The sequence below is a fragment of the Podarcis erhardii genome, assembly GCF_964252035.2.
Source record: "Podarcis erhardii genome assembly, chromosome: 7".
Lineage (NCBI taxonomy): Eukaryota > Metazoa > Chordata > Lepidosauria > Squamata > Lacertidae > Podarcis > Podarcis erhardii.
The window spans coordinates 3,336,716-3,348,251 of NC_138511.1; positions in this window are offsets into that span (position 1 = coordinate 3,336,716).

Consider the following 11,536-nt stretch of genomic DNA (forward strand, 5'->3'; position numbering starts at 1 on the left):
CTGCAAGAAGATTCCCAAGGAAATTGGAGACCCTGTGCCTTTTACTCCCGAAAGCTCAGTGTGCTGGTCCCAGGGGGGATGAGGTACTATTACCGTAGGCCAAGATCAACAGGGAGCCGGACGGGGTAGCAGGAATGATGGTAGGGCAGAAGCAGGAAGCCAGGCGAGGAACCGGAACACTGGTAGGGTAGAAGCAGGAGTCCAGGCGGGGAACAGGAACACTGGTAAGGCAGAAGCAGGAAGCCAGGCGGGGAACAGGAACACTGGTAAGGCAGAAGCAGGAGTCCAGGCGGGGAACAGGAACACTGGTAAGGCAGAAGCAGGAAGCCGGGCGAGGAACAGGCACACTGGGAGTGCCGAACAAGGACTGGGTAAAGCAGATACTTCACAACGACGTTGCTCCCGCAACCTGGGACCGGGCTGCCTGACCTTTATCTTCTTCTAAGGCCGGGGGCGGTCCCGGCCCCCAGAAGCCCCGCCTCTCTTGGCCTTAAGGCGAGCACTCCTCCTGGGAGACACCAGTTCCCTTCGCCTCTCTGCCCTAAGCCTCTGCAGATCAGGAGAGGCCGAAGGGTTACTGGGCCCCGGGGGAGGCTCACCTGTAGCCACTGAGTCTTCCAGCACCTCTGGGGCCTGAATGATTTCACCTGGTGCCTGCTCTTGAGTTTCCTCAGCAACTAGGCCTTGCCCCAGTTCAGCCGGCCCTGGAGGCGGGGACTCCTGCGCCGGCTGGGATTCCTCCGGATCACTCTCAGACTCGGAATCCCAGGCCATCACACCATCCCCCCTCCCAGGCCCCCCCCTCACTTGAGGGCCCGGACCCGGCTTGCTGGGATACGCTGCATGAAACTCCCGGATGCAGGCAGGTGCGTGGACGTTGACCGCTGGTTCCCAGGAACGGTCCTCTGGCCCATACCCCTTCCAGTCAATGAGATACTGCAGCCTTCCCCTGCGGTATCGGGAGTCCAGAATGCGTTCCACCTCGTACTCAGGCTCTCCCTGCACCAAGACTGGCTGCGGTCGGGGACGGTCCGGGTGGAACTCGTCGGGTGGGGCCACCGGACTCAGAAGGGACCTGTGGAATACCGGGTGAACCTTCAGGTTTGCTGGCAACCGGAGACGGAATGCCACAGGCGAGACCTGGTCCACGATAGGGAACGGGCCGGTGAACCGGGCGTCCAGCTTCCGTGAAGGTCGAGAAGGGTGGAGGTGGCGAGTGGAAAGCCATACCAAGTCACCGACGTGAAGTTCCAGCCCCACCTGGCGGTGGCGGTCGGCCTGGACCTTGTACGCCTCCTTGGCCTGGTGCAGCTGCTCCATCAACAGCTGTTGCTGGGACTGGAGCTCCTGAAGCCACTCTGTCACCGCAGGGACCGTAGATGCCGGCAGCACATCCGGAAACAACCGTGGATGAAGGCCATAACTGGCTTGGAACGGGGTCTGCTGGGTGGACGCATTCACCGCGTTGTTATAAGCGAACTCCGCCAATGCTAGGTGGTCGACCCAGTCGTCCTGCTGGTAGCTGCAGTAACACCGGAGGTACTGTTCCAGTACCGCGTTCGCCCGTTCCGTCTGGCCATCAGTCTGTGGGTGGTAAGCAGATGAGAGACAGACCTCTGTTCCGAGGGCCTGGTGCAAAGCACGCCAAAACCGGGACGTGAACTGAACGCCGCGGTCGGATACTACACGCTCAGGTAGGCCATGCAGGCGGAAGACATGCTGAAGGTACAGCTGCGCGGTTTCCTTAGCTGAGGGTATGGATGGGCAGGGGGCACAGTGCACCATCTTCGTGAAGTGGTCGGAGAAAACTAGAAGGCAGGTGCAGCCACGAGACGGGGGTAACTCCACTACAAAGTCTAGAGAAACTGTGTGCCAAGGACGTGGTGGAACCGGCAACGGCTGAAGGAGGCCGGGGGGTCGCCCGGTAGGCCCCTTGGCCCGCCTGCAGACGTCACAACCAGCGACGTAGCGAGCCACGTCAGCCTTTAAACGGGGCCACCAAAACTCACGGCTTACCAGATGGGTGGTCCGATACCGCCCAAAGTGCCCCGCCGCTGGAGCGTCATGGGTCATCCGGAGAACCTCAGCCCGCAGCGGCCCTGGTGGGATGTACAGGCGCCCGTAGTGCAGCAGAAGACCCTGATGCGAGACCAGCCCTGGATACTGAGGGCATGATCCTTCGGCCAGTTCCCGGAGTCGTTCCTGGGCCCAAGCGTCGACCCGCTGCTGTTCCCGCACCCGAGCCTGCAGTGGCTCGACCTCCTGGGTGGCCAGGAACGCAGCTGGTGGTAGGATCGTGGTGGGTGCTGCTTGCTGAACCGTGTCTGCGTTGTCTTCAGGTTTCCGGGACAGGGCATCCGCCTTCTGGTTTTGGGAGCTAGGGATGTAGCGGATCCGGAACTGGAACCGGGAAAAGAACAACGCCCACCGGATCTGCCTTTGGTTCAGCTTGCGGGTGGTCTGGAGGTATTCCAGGTTCCGGTGGTCGGTTCTCACCTCCACCGGGTGTCTTGCTCCTTCAAGATGGTGGCGCCAAACCTCAAAGGCCACCTTGATGGCCAGCAGTTCCCGCTCCCACACGGTATAGTTACGCTCCGCTGGAAGGAGCTGGCGGGAATAGAAGGCGCAGGGTAAGAGTGGCGCTTCCGGTCCGTGCTGCTGAGACAAGACGGCACCGAGAGCCGTACTGGAGGCGTCAGTCTCTACCACAAAGGGTCGAGAAGGATCCGGATGTTGCAAGATTGGCGCTCTCTGGAAACAGGCCTTCAACCCTTGAAATGCCTCCTCCGCCTCCTTGTCCCAGGAAAACGGCGTCTTGGGGCGCAGAAGCCGGGTCAACGGGGTGGTGCGGTGAGCATAATCCGCAATGAAGGTCCGGTAATAGTTGGCGAACCCCAGGAAACGCTGTAGGTCCTTGCGGTTCCGAGGTGCCGCCCATTCTCGAACCGCTGCCACCTTCCCAGGATCCATTTGCACCCCACCTGGTGAGAGTCGATGACCCAGGAAGTCCACTGACTGCTGATGGAACTCGCACTTGCTGAGCTTTGCATACAGACGATGCTCGCGCAAGCGCTGCAGCACGGTCCGGACATGGCCCTCGTGGCACGCCGGGTCACGGGAGTAAACCAGAATGTCATCCAAGTACACCACCACGTACTTGTCTAGCAAGTCCTGGAACACGTGGTTGATGTACCGTTGGAACACAGCAGGCGCGTTGCACAAACCAAAGGGCATAACCAGGTATTCAAACTGTCCGTACCGGGTCCCGAATGCTGTCTTCCACTCATCCCCGGCGCGGATCCGAATCAAATTGTAGGCTCCCCGGAGGTCTAGCTTGGTGAACACCTGCGCCCCTTGCACCCGCTCCAGTAACTCCGAAATAAGGGGCAAGGGGTACCGGTCCGGGATGGTAATTTTGTTCAGGGCCCGGTAATCATGGCAAAGGCGGAGCTCCCCACATTTCTTTTTAACAAAGAGCACTGGTGCAGCAGTGGGCGAGGTAGAGGGTCTAATGAACCCACGCTCCAGGTTCTTGCGCAAGAAGTCCTGCAAAGCCTCGCGCTCTGGCTCTGTTAACGAGTATAAGCGACTCACCGGTAGAGGCGCTCCGGGCTGGAGGTCTATGCCGCAGTCAAAGGACCGATGCGGCGGCAGCTGGTCTGCCCCCCATTCCTCGAACACGTCGTGATAGTCCCGGTACTCAGCGGGGAGCGTCGCAGCCGCCTCCTCAGTGGGCGCAGCTGCTAGCATCTCAGTCTCAGCAGGAGAATTGGGGTCTGGGAAGTGTACAGTCCGTTTGACCCAGTCAATCTGCACATTGTGAGCCTCTAGCCAGTCCATCCCAAGCACCAGGGGGAACCGGGGCATGGAAGCAATATCCAGAGATCGTATCTCACGGTGCTGCTGGAGGCACAGGACCAGGGGCTGGGTCTCTTGAGTGACGGCGCCCGAACGCAGTGGCCGTCCGTCGATTGCCTCCACCTGTACCGGTTCTGGCTTGTTCCGAAGTGGCACCCGATGCTGGGCAGCAAAAGCAGCGTCCATATAAGAGCGGGTTGCCCCTGAATCCACCAGAGCATGGGTAAGAATCCATGGCCCTCCTGGAGGGTATAGATGTACCGGAACCATAAGGTGTTGTAATTCAATTGGTGCGGCCCCATTCTGTGCTGTTTGGGACCCCCGGTAGCTAGGGCCATCAGCTACTGGGGTTGGCGGTTTCCCTGCGGCTGGCGTTTTATTTGGACAAGACCGAGCGAAGTGTCCACTTCCGCCACAGTAAAGACAGAGATTTCCCTCCCGACGCCGCGCCTTCTCTGCAGGGGAAAGGCGTGGCCGCACTGCCCCGAGCTGCATAGGCTCCTCCGTTAAATCAGTTGTGACCGTGGGGCTGCTGGAAAAAGCTGGTGCAGTGAACTGGAAGTGTCGACGACCCCGGGCCTGACGACGATCCTCCAACTGATCGTCTATTTGTAGACACCGTTGAATGAGAGTGTCTAGCGTGGTGGGGCGTTCCATTGTGGCCAACTGGTCCAGTACCTCGTCTGAAAGCCCCTCGAGATACTGGTCCTGCAGTGCCGAATCATTCCAGGTCAAGTCCTGTGCCAGCAGCCGAAACTCCGTGGTATATGCGGCCACCGTGGACTTGCCCTGTTTCAAACGCCGAATCGCCCGGTTGGCTTGACTCCCTTTCTGGGGATTGCCGAACGCGGCTTCCAAATGATTGCAAAACCCCGTATAGTCTGCCAGCAAGGGGGAGTCTTGCCTGAGTAGCGGCAACGCCCACTTGGCCGCCTGGTCCTTTAACAAACTAATCAAAAAGTGCACCTTGGTGCAGTCGTCAGGAAAGTTCCGGGCTCGCCCCTGAATATACAGCTTGGCCTGGGCCAGGAACATGGGAAAGCTGGCCGGGGCTCCATCAAATTTCTCAGGCAAAGCCACTGGGTACTTGCCAGGAGCCGGGGCGTCGGCCCCAGGAGCCGGTAGGGCCTCCAAGCGTTGCTGAAGTGCCACAACCGCGTCACTGAGCTGCTGTACGGTGTGAGTCAAGGTCTGGTTCCTCTGGGCCAAATCCACCAGTGCAGCCGCCTGGTCAGCCATGGCCTCTGGCTCTTCCCGAACGCACCCCTACGAAGGGGGAGTGCGGGTATGGCGGGAGCAAACTGTGCTGGTCCCAGGGGGGATGAGGTACTATTACCGTAGGCCAAGATCAACAGGGAGCCGGACGGGGTAGCAGGAACGATGGTAGGGCAGAAGCAGGAAGCCAGGCGAGGAACCGGAACACTGGTAGGGTAGAAGCAGGAGTCCAGGCGGGGAACAGGAACACTGGTAAGGCAGAAGCAGGAAGCCAGGCGGGGAACAGGAACACTGGTAAGGCAGAAGCAGGAGTCCAGGCGGGGAACAGGAACACTGGTAAGGCAGAAGCAGGAAGCCGGGCGAGGAACAGGCACACTGGGAGTGCCGAACAAGGACTGGGTAAAGCAGATACTTCACAACGACGTTGCTCCCGCAACCTGGGACCGGGCTGCCTGACCTTTATCTTCTTCTAAGGCCGGGGGCGGTCCCGGCCCCCAGAAGCCCCGCCTCTCTTGGCCTTAAGGCGAGCACTCCTCCTGGGAGACACCAGTTCCCTTCGCCTCTCTGCCCTAAGCCTCTGCAGATCAGGAGAGGCCGAAGGGTTACTGGGCCCCGGGGGAGGCTCACCTGTAGCCACTGAGTCTTCCAGCACCTCTGGGGCCTGAATGATTTCACCTGGTGCCTGCTCTTGAGTTTCCTCAGCAACTAGGCCTTGCCCCAGTTCAGCCGGCCCTGGAGGCGGGGACTCCTGCGCCGGCTGGGATTCCTCCGGATCACTCTCAGACTCGGAATCCCAGGCCATCACACTCAGCAAGGCGGAGCAAAACTACACCATATGGGACAGAGAGCTGTTGGCCATCCACGCTGCCTTCAAAGCGTGGCGACACTTCCTCATAGGTGCCAAGCACACAGTGCAGGTCCGCACAGATCACAAGAACTTAGAGTATTGGCGCACGGCGAAGCTCCAGAGCCAAAGACACATGCGCTGGGCTGAATTCTTCGCGGATTTCGACTTCAGGATAGAATACATCCCGGGAGAATCCAACGTTATAGCCGACGCGCTCTCCAGGAAACCGCAATATCTCGAGGAAGCAGCGCCAGTGGCAGCCAAGCACATTTTCGCACCGCAGGCGTGGACGTGCGCTACCATCGCAGTCGACCTGGACGCGGTGCGACGTGCGTTGCAAGTAGATCGATTTGCACAATCCAAGATGGAGGCGCTGCGCAGGGGTTCGCAGAGAGAAGATGAGTTCCAATTACGCGACGGGCTGTTGACTCACAAAGGTGCCCTCTACGTACCGGGCGAAGAGCTCCGCGCGAGGGTTCTGCAGCAGTTGCACGACGCCCCCAGTGCGGGACACTTCGGCAAGGAGAAGACAATAGAACTGGTGGCCAGGGACTTTTGGTGGCCCCAGATGCGGGGAGAGATAGCGGATTACGTCGCCAGGTGTGACACTTGTCAGAGGTCCAAGCCAGTGCACCAGAAGCCAGCGGGGTTACTGGAACCGCTGGAGACGCCACAGCAACCATGGGAGAGGGTGGCGCTGGACTTCGTCACTGACCTGCCCAGCTCCAGAGGCAAGACGGCGGTGCTGGTGGTGGTGGACCTGTTCACCAAGATGGCGCACTTCATTCCTTGCGCGAAGGTGGCGACGGCGGAACAGACCGCCAAACTCTTCGTCGATCACGTGTTCAAGGTGCATGGGCTGCCACAATCCATCCTGTCCAACAGGGGGCGCCAATTTGTTTCTACTTTTTGGCGGAAGCTTCTAGGTATCCTGCACGTCAAGATCAACCTAACGTCGGCAAGGCATCCGCAGACCATCGGCCAAGCAGAGAGAGTCAACGCGATCATGCAGCAGTACCTGAGATGTTACGCCAATCAGCGCCCGGCGGCGTGGGTGGACTACCTGCCGATGGCGGAGTTTGCCTACAACAACACGAAGCACGCGTCGACGGGGGTGACGCCGTTCTTCGCGAACAATGGTCGTCATCCCAGAACCTTCCCGGGGTTCGTAACACCGGGAGAGGGGGTGACGCAAGAAGCCGACCAGTTCGCAGCAGAACTGCAAGAGGTGCACGAGGAGCTGCGGAGACATTTGGAGCTAGCCAAACAAGCATATAAGGTGCAGGCAGACAAAATTAAGAAAATCCTTAAGTGGACATTTGTAAGAAACCGGAGGCTTTTCTCCTGGGCATGGTCGGCCAATTGGTACCAAAGAAAGATAGGACCTTTTTTATGTATGCAACAACAGCAGCAAGAATCCTTTTGGCGAAGTATTGGAAGACTAAAGAATTACCTACTCTGGAAGAATGGCAGACCAAGGTGACTGAATTTATGGGACTGGCAGAGATGACCGGCAGAATTCGTGACCAGAGGAAAGAGACAGTGGAGGAGGACTGGAAAAAATTTAAAATCTATCTTAAAAATTGTTGTAAAATTTCGGAATGTTAAGATGTCAAGGGATTGGATACAAAGAATTACAGCTATAAATTGAAATTTATAAAATAGAATTTATTTTTTTTTTTGAGAGAGAGAATTAAATATAAAAATGGGATGAAGAATTGCTAAAAATTTTAAAATATGGATGCAGTGAAGGGGAGGTTTGGGGAAGTCGTGTTATGTTTATTTGTTTTTTGTTTATGTTGTAAAATCAATAAAAATTATTTAAAAAAAAAAAAAAAAAAACAGGAGAGTGGGAGAGGACATCCAGGTGGGGGACTGGGTATGGTTAGCGGCCCAAGCGATGCCAGCCAGGTCGTTGGCTAAGAAGAAGCTGGGACACAGGCAGCTAGGGCCATACCAGGTGGAGGCTAGGATTAACCCTGTAGCTTTTCGACTGGCCCTCCCCGAAGGTTCCAGAGTGCACCCGGTCTTTCATAGGTCGGTGCTCACTCCCTACAAGACCCGGCACAGGTTTCAGGAGTCTGAAACAGTACTGCACGCACGCACTCAGTCACCCGAGAGGGAGGGGGAGCCCAGGGCCGAACCACTCAACGAGGTCACTGAGATCCTGGACTCGAGATGGGGGGTAGAGGGAGTAGAATACTTTCTAGCCAGAGAGGGTACCCCGGCCAGTGCCAATATTTGGGTGCCGGACTACGCTTTAGACGAACCTCTTCTGAAAGACGAGTTCCATGCACTTTTCCCGCATAGACCCATGCCAGCCGAGTATTTTGATGACTGGCTCTTTACGCCCACACTTTCAGACAGTACTTTCAGGGGCTTTTCTTCCGCCGAGGAGAGAACGCCAGAATCAAGCCCGCCCAGGGGATCGTGTTCGGGGGTAGACACAGAACCCTCTTACTGGTGGGACGAGCAACCAGAGGACGACTGGCGCAAGAAATGGCTGACGGGGCCTTGGCAGGCAGCACCAGACGAAGTAGCAATGGAAGAGGGAGCCGAGAACATCTTGGGTGAAGAACCCGCATTCGAACACACATACACCGAGCTGCTAGCAGAGGACATTGAAGCAAACGAACTGTATCCTGCATCTACCTCCGAGGAGCTGTGGCTCCCACGACCTGCCTCCGAGGGCCGGGAGGGGGGAAGGGGGGGCTTCGAGGGGGGGATGGATGTCAGGGGTTCAGGGAGAGAGACGCAGATGAGGGAGGAGACAGAGAGTGAGGGGGAAGGATTCCAGAGTGACGAGGAAGAGGATGACAATGACCCAAGATTGTCCATGAGTCCGTCCAGTGAATCGGAGGACTCCCAAAAGGGAGCCCCTCTGGTCAAGCCAAGCCGCTCCAGGCTCCGGAGGATCGCGCAGAGCTGCGCGGACCCCGGGAGGGCAGGCAGCTCTCCGCGACCCTCCGGAGGCCGGCGCAGCTTGGCGCCAGGCTCCGGAGGGTCGCGTAGAGCTGCACGGAGCCCGGGAGCGCAGGCAGCTCTGCGTGACCCTCTGGAGGCCGGCGTGGCTTGGCGCCAGGCTCCGGAGCGATGCGCAAAGCTGCGCGGACCCCGGGAGGGCAGGCAGCTCTGCGCAACCCTCCGGAGGCCGGTGCGGTTTGGCGCCGGGCTCCGGAGGGTCGCGCAGAGCTGCACGGAGCCCGGGAGCACAGGCAGCTCTGCGCGACCCTCCGGAGGCTGGCATGGCTTGGTGCTGGCCTCCGGAGGGTTGTGCAGAGCTGCGCGGACCCCGGGAGGGCAGGCAGCTCTGTGTGACCCTCCGGAGGCCGACGCGGCTTGGCGCCGGGCTCTGGAGGGATGCGCAGAGCTGCACGGAACCCGGAAGGGCAGGCAGCTTTGTGCGACCCTCCGGAGGCTGACGCGGCTTCGCGCCGGGCTCCAGAGGGTTGCGCAGAGCTTCCTGAAGCCTTGGGAGCGAGAACCTCTCGCTCCCCAGGCTTCAGCGAAAGCCTGTATTTGCCCCATAGGACGCACCCACATTTCCCCTTCATTTTTGGAGGGGAAAAAGTGCGTCCTATAGGGCGAAAAATACGGTAAATAAAAATTGAGAAATATGGGAAGAATTCGCTGAAACAATGAATTAAGTCAGAATACAAAAAGGGAGGTGTGAGAAGGTCTAATAAACAAGCAAATGAAAAGATGTAATATGGGAGGTGCATTTTTCTTTTTTTATCTTCTTTTTTTCTTGAGTTTTTCCTCTTCATTTTTCTGTTGTGTTTTCTTGTTTTTTATTGTATGTATGTATTTTTGAAACTTTGAATAAATATTATTTAAAACAAAACAAAACAAAGTGCTGGTGTTGACTGTTATGTACTGAAGTTCTCACCCTGGGCCAGCAGAGGGATACTGTAGATAGTTATGCAAATGGAGGATTGAAAGTGACATTCAGTGATTGGAAAGTTTTTATGCAAATGAAGGATTGAAAGTGGTGTTGAGTGATTGGATAGTTTTAGAAAGTTGCTACAGTTACATTGTTCTGGAGCTCTATATAAGCAGGCTGACTGAGCTCTTCAGTTCAGTTCTGTTCTGACCTCTGAATAAACAAGAGCTGTTTGAAGAATCGCTGTGTTGTCTGATATGTTCGCCCACAACTTAACATTGACCTTTAAAGCCCTAAATGGCATTGGCCCAGTATACCTGAAGGAGCATCTCCACCCCATTGTTCAGCCCAGACACTGAGGTCCAGCTCCGAGGGCCTTCTGGCAGTTCTCTCCCTGCGAGAAGTGAGGTTACAAGGAACCAGGCAGAGGGCCTTCATTTATTTTAGTAATTCATTTATTTCAGTAATTCAGCTTAAAAGGTGAAACTAATATATGAGATAGACTCATGACATGCAAAGTGAGATATGCCAAGCCTTTATTTGTTATAATTGTGATGATCATGGTGTACAGCTGATGAAAACCCCAAATTAACAATCTAAGAAAATTAGAATATTAAATGAAATCAGCAAAACAAGGACTGCAAATAGAGCAATATTGGACCTCTGAGAAGTAGAAGCATGCATATGTACTCAGTACTTGGTTTGGGCCCCTTTTGCATCCATTACTGCCTCAATGCGGCGTGGCATGGATGCACTCAGTCTGTGGCACTGCTGGGCTGTTATGGAAGACCAGGATGCTTCAATAGCAGCCTTCAGCTCTTCTGCATTGCTTGGTCTCATGTCTCTCATCTTTCTCTTGACAATGCCCCATAGATTCTCTATGGGGTTCAGGTCAAGCGAGTTTGCTGGCCAATCAAGCACAGTAATCCCATGGGCATTGAACCAGGTTTTGGTACTTTGGGGAGTGTGGGCAGGTGCCAAAGTCCTGCTGGAAAATGAAGTCAGCATCCCCATAAAGCTCGTGTGCAGACGGAAGCATGAAGTGCTCCAAAATCTCCTGGTAGATGGCTGTGTTGACCCTGGACTTAATGAAGCACAGTGGACCAACACCAGCTGATGACATGGCTCCCCAAATCTCTTTTCTGATGAGAGCAGCTTTTGCATCTCATTTGGAAACCAAGGACCCAGAGTCTGGAGGAAGAATGGGGAGGCACACAATGCCAGTCCAGCGCTTGAAGTCCAGTGTGAAGTTTCCACAGTCTGTGTTGATTTGGGGAGCCATGTCATAGCTGTGATCTATTTCTGTGATACAGCGGCATATAATTTATTTTTTAAAATAAATGCATAAAAACATACAGTATTGGCCTGAATATAAGCCTCACCTTTTAAACTGGGGGGGGGGGGGGATACTTGAATATAAGCTGCTCGCTGTTCCTGGGTGCATACTAGGCGGGGGGAGGTGCACTGCGTCGCGGGCGGCTTTCCACTTTCTTCGCTGTCTTCCTTGGGGGAGAGGACGGGGTACTACGTGTGGGGCGGGCGCTGATTTGCTGTTCTCCTGGTACTGTTTGCCCCGCATTCCTGGCTGCACACCGTAAGGTTGCGCGTATAAACTTCACTTTAACTGTCAGAATTGGGGCGGGGGGGGTGGCTTATATTCAGGCCAATACGGAGAAAACAGCAAAGACCTGATGAAGAGAGCACAACAGAGGTTATATTTTCTGAGAATCTTC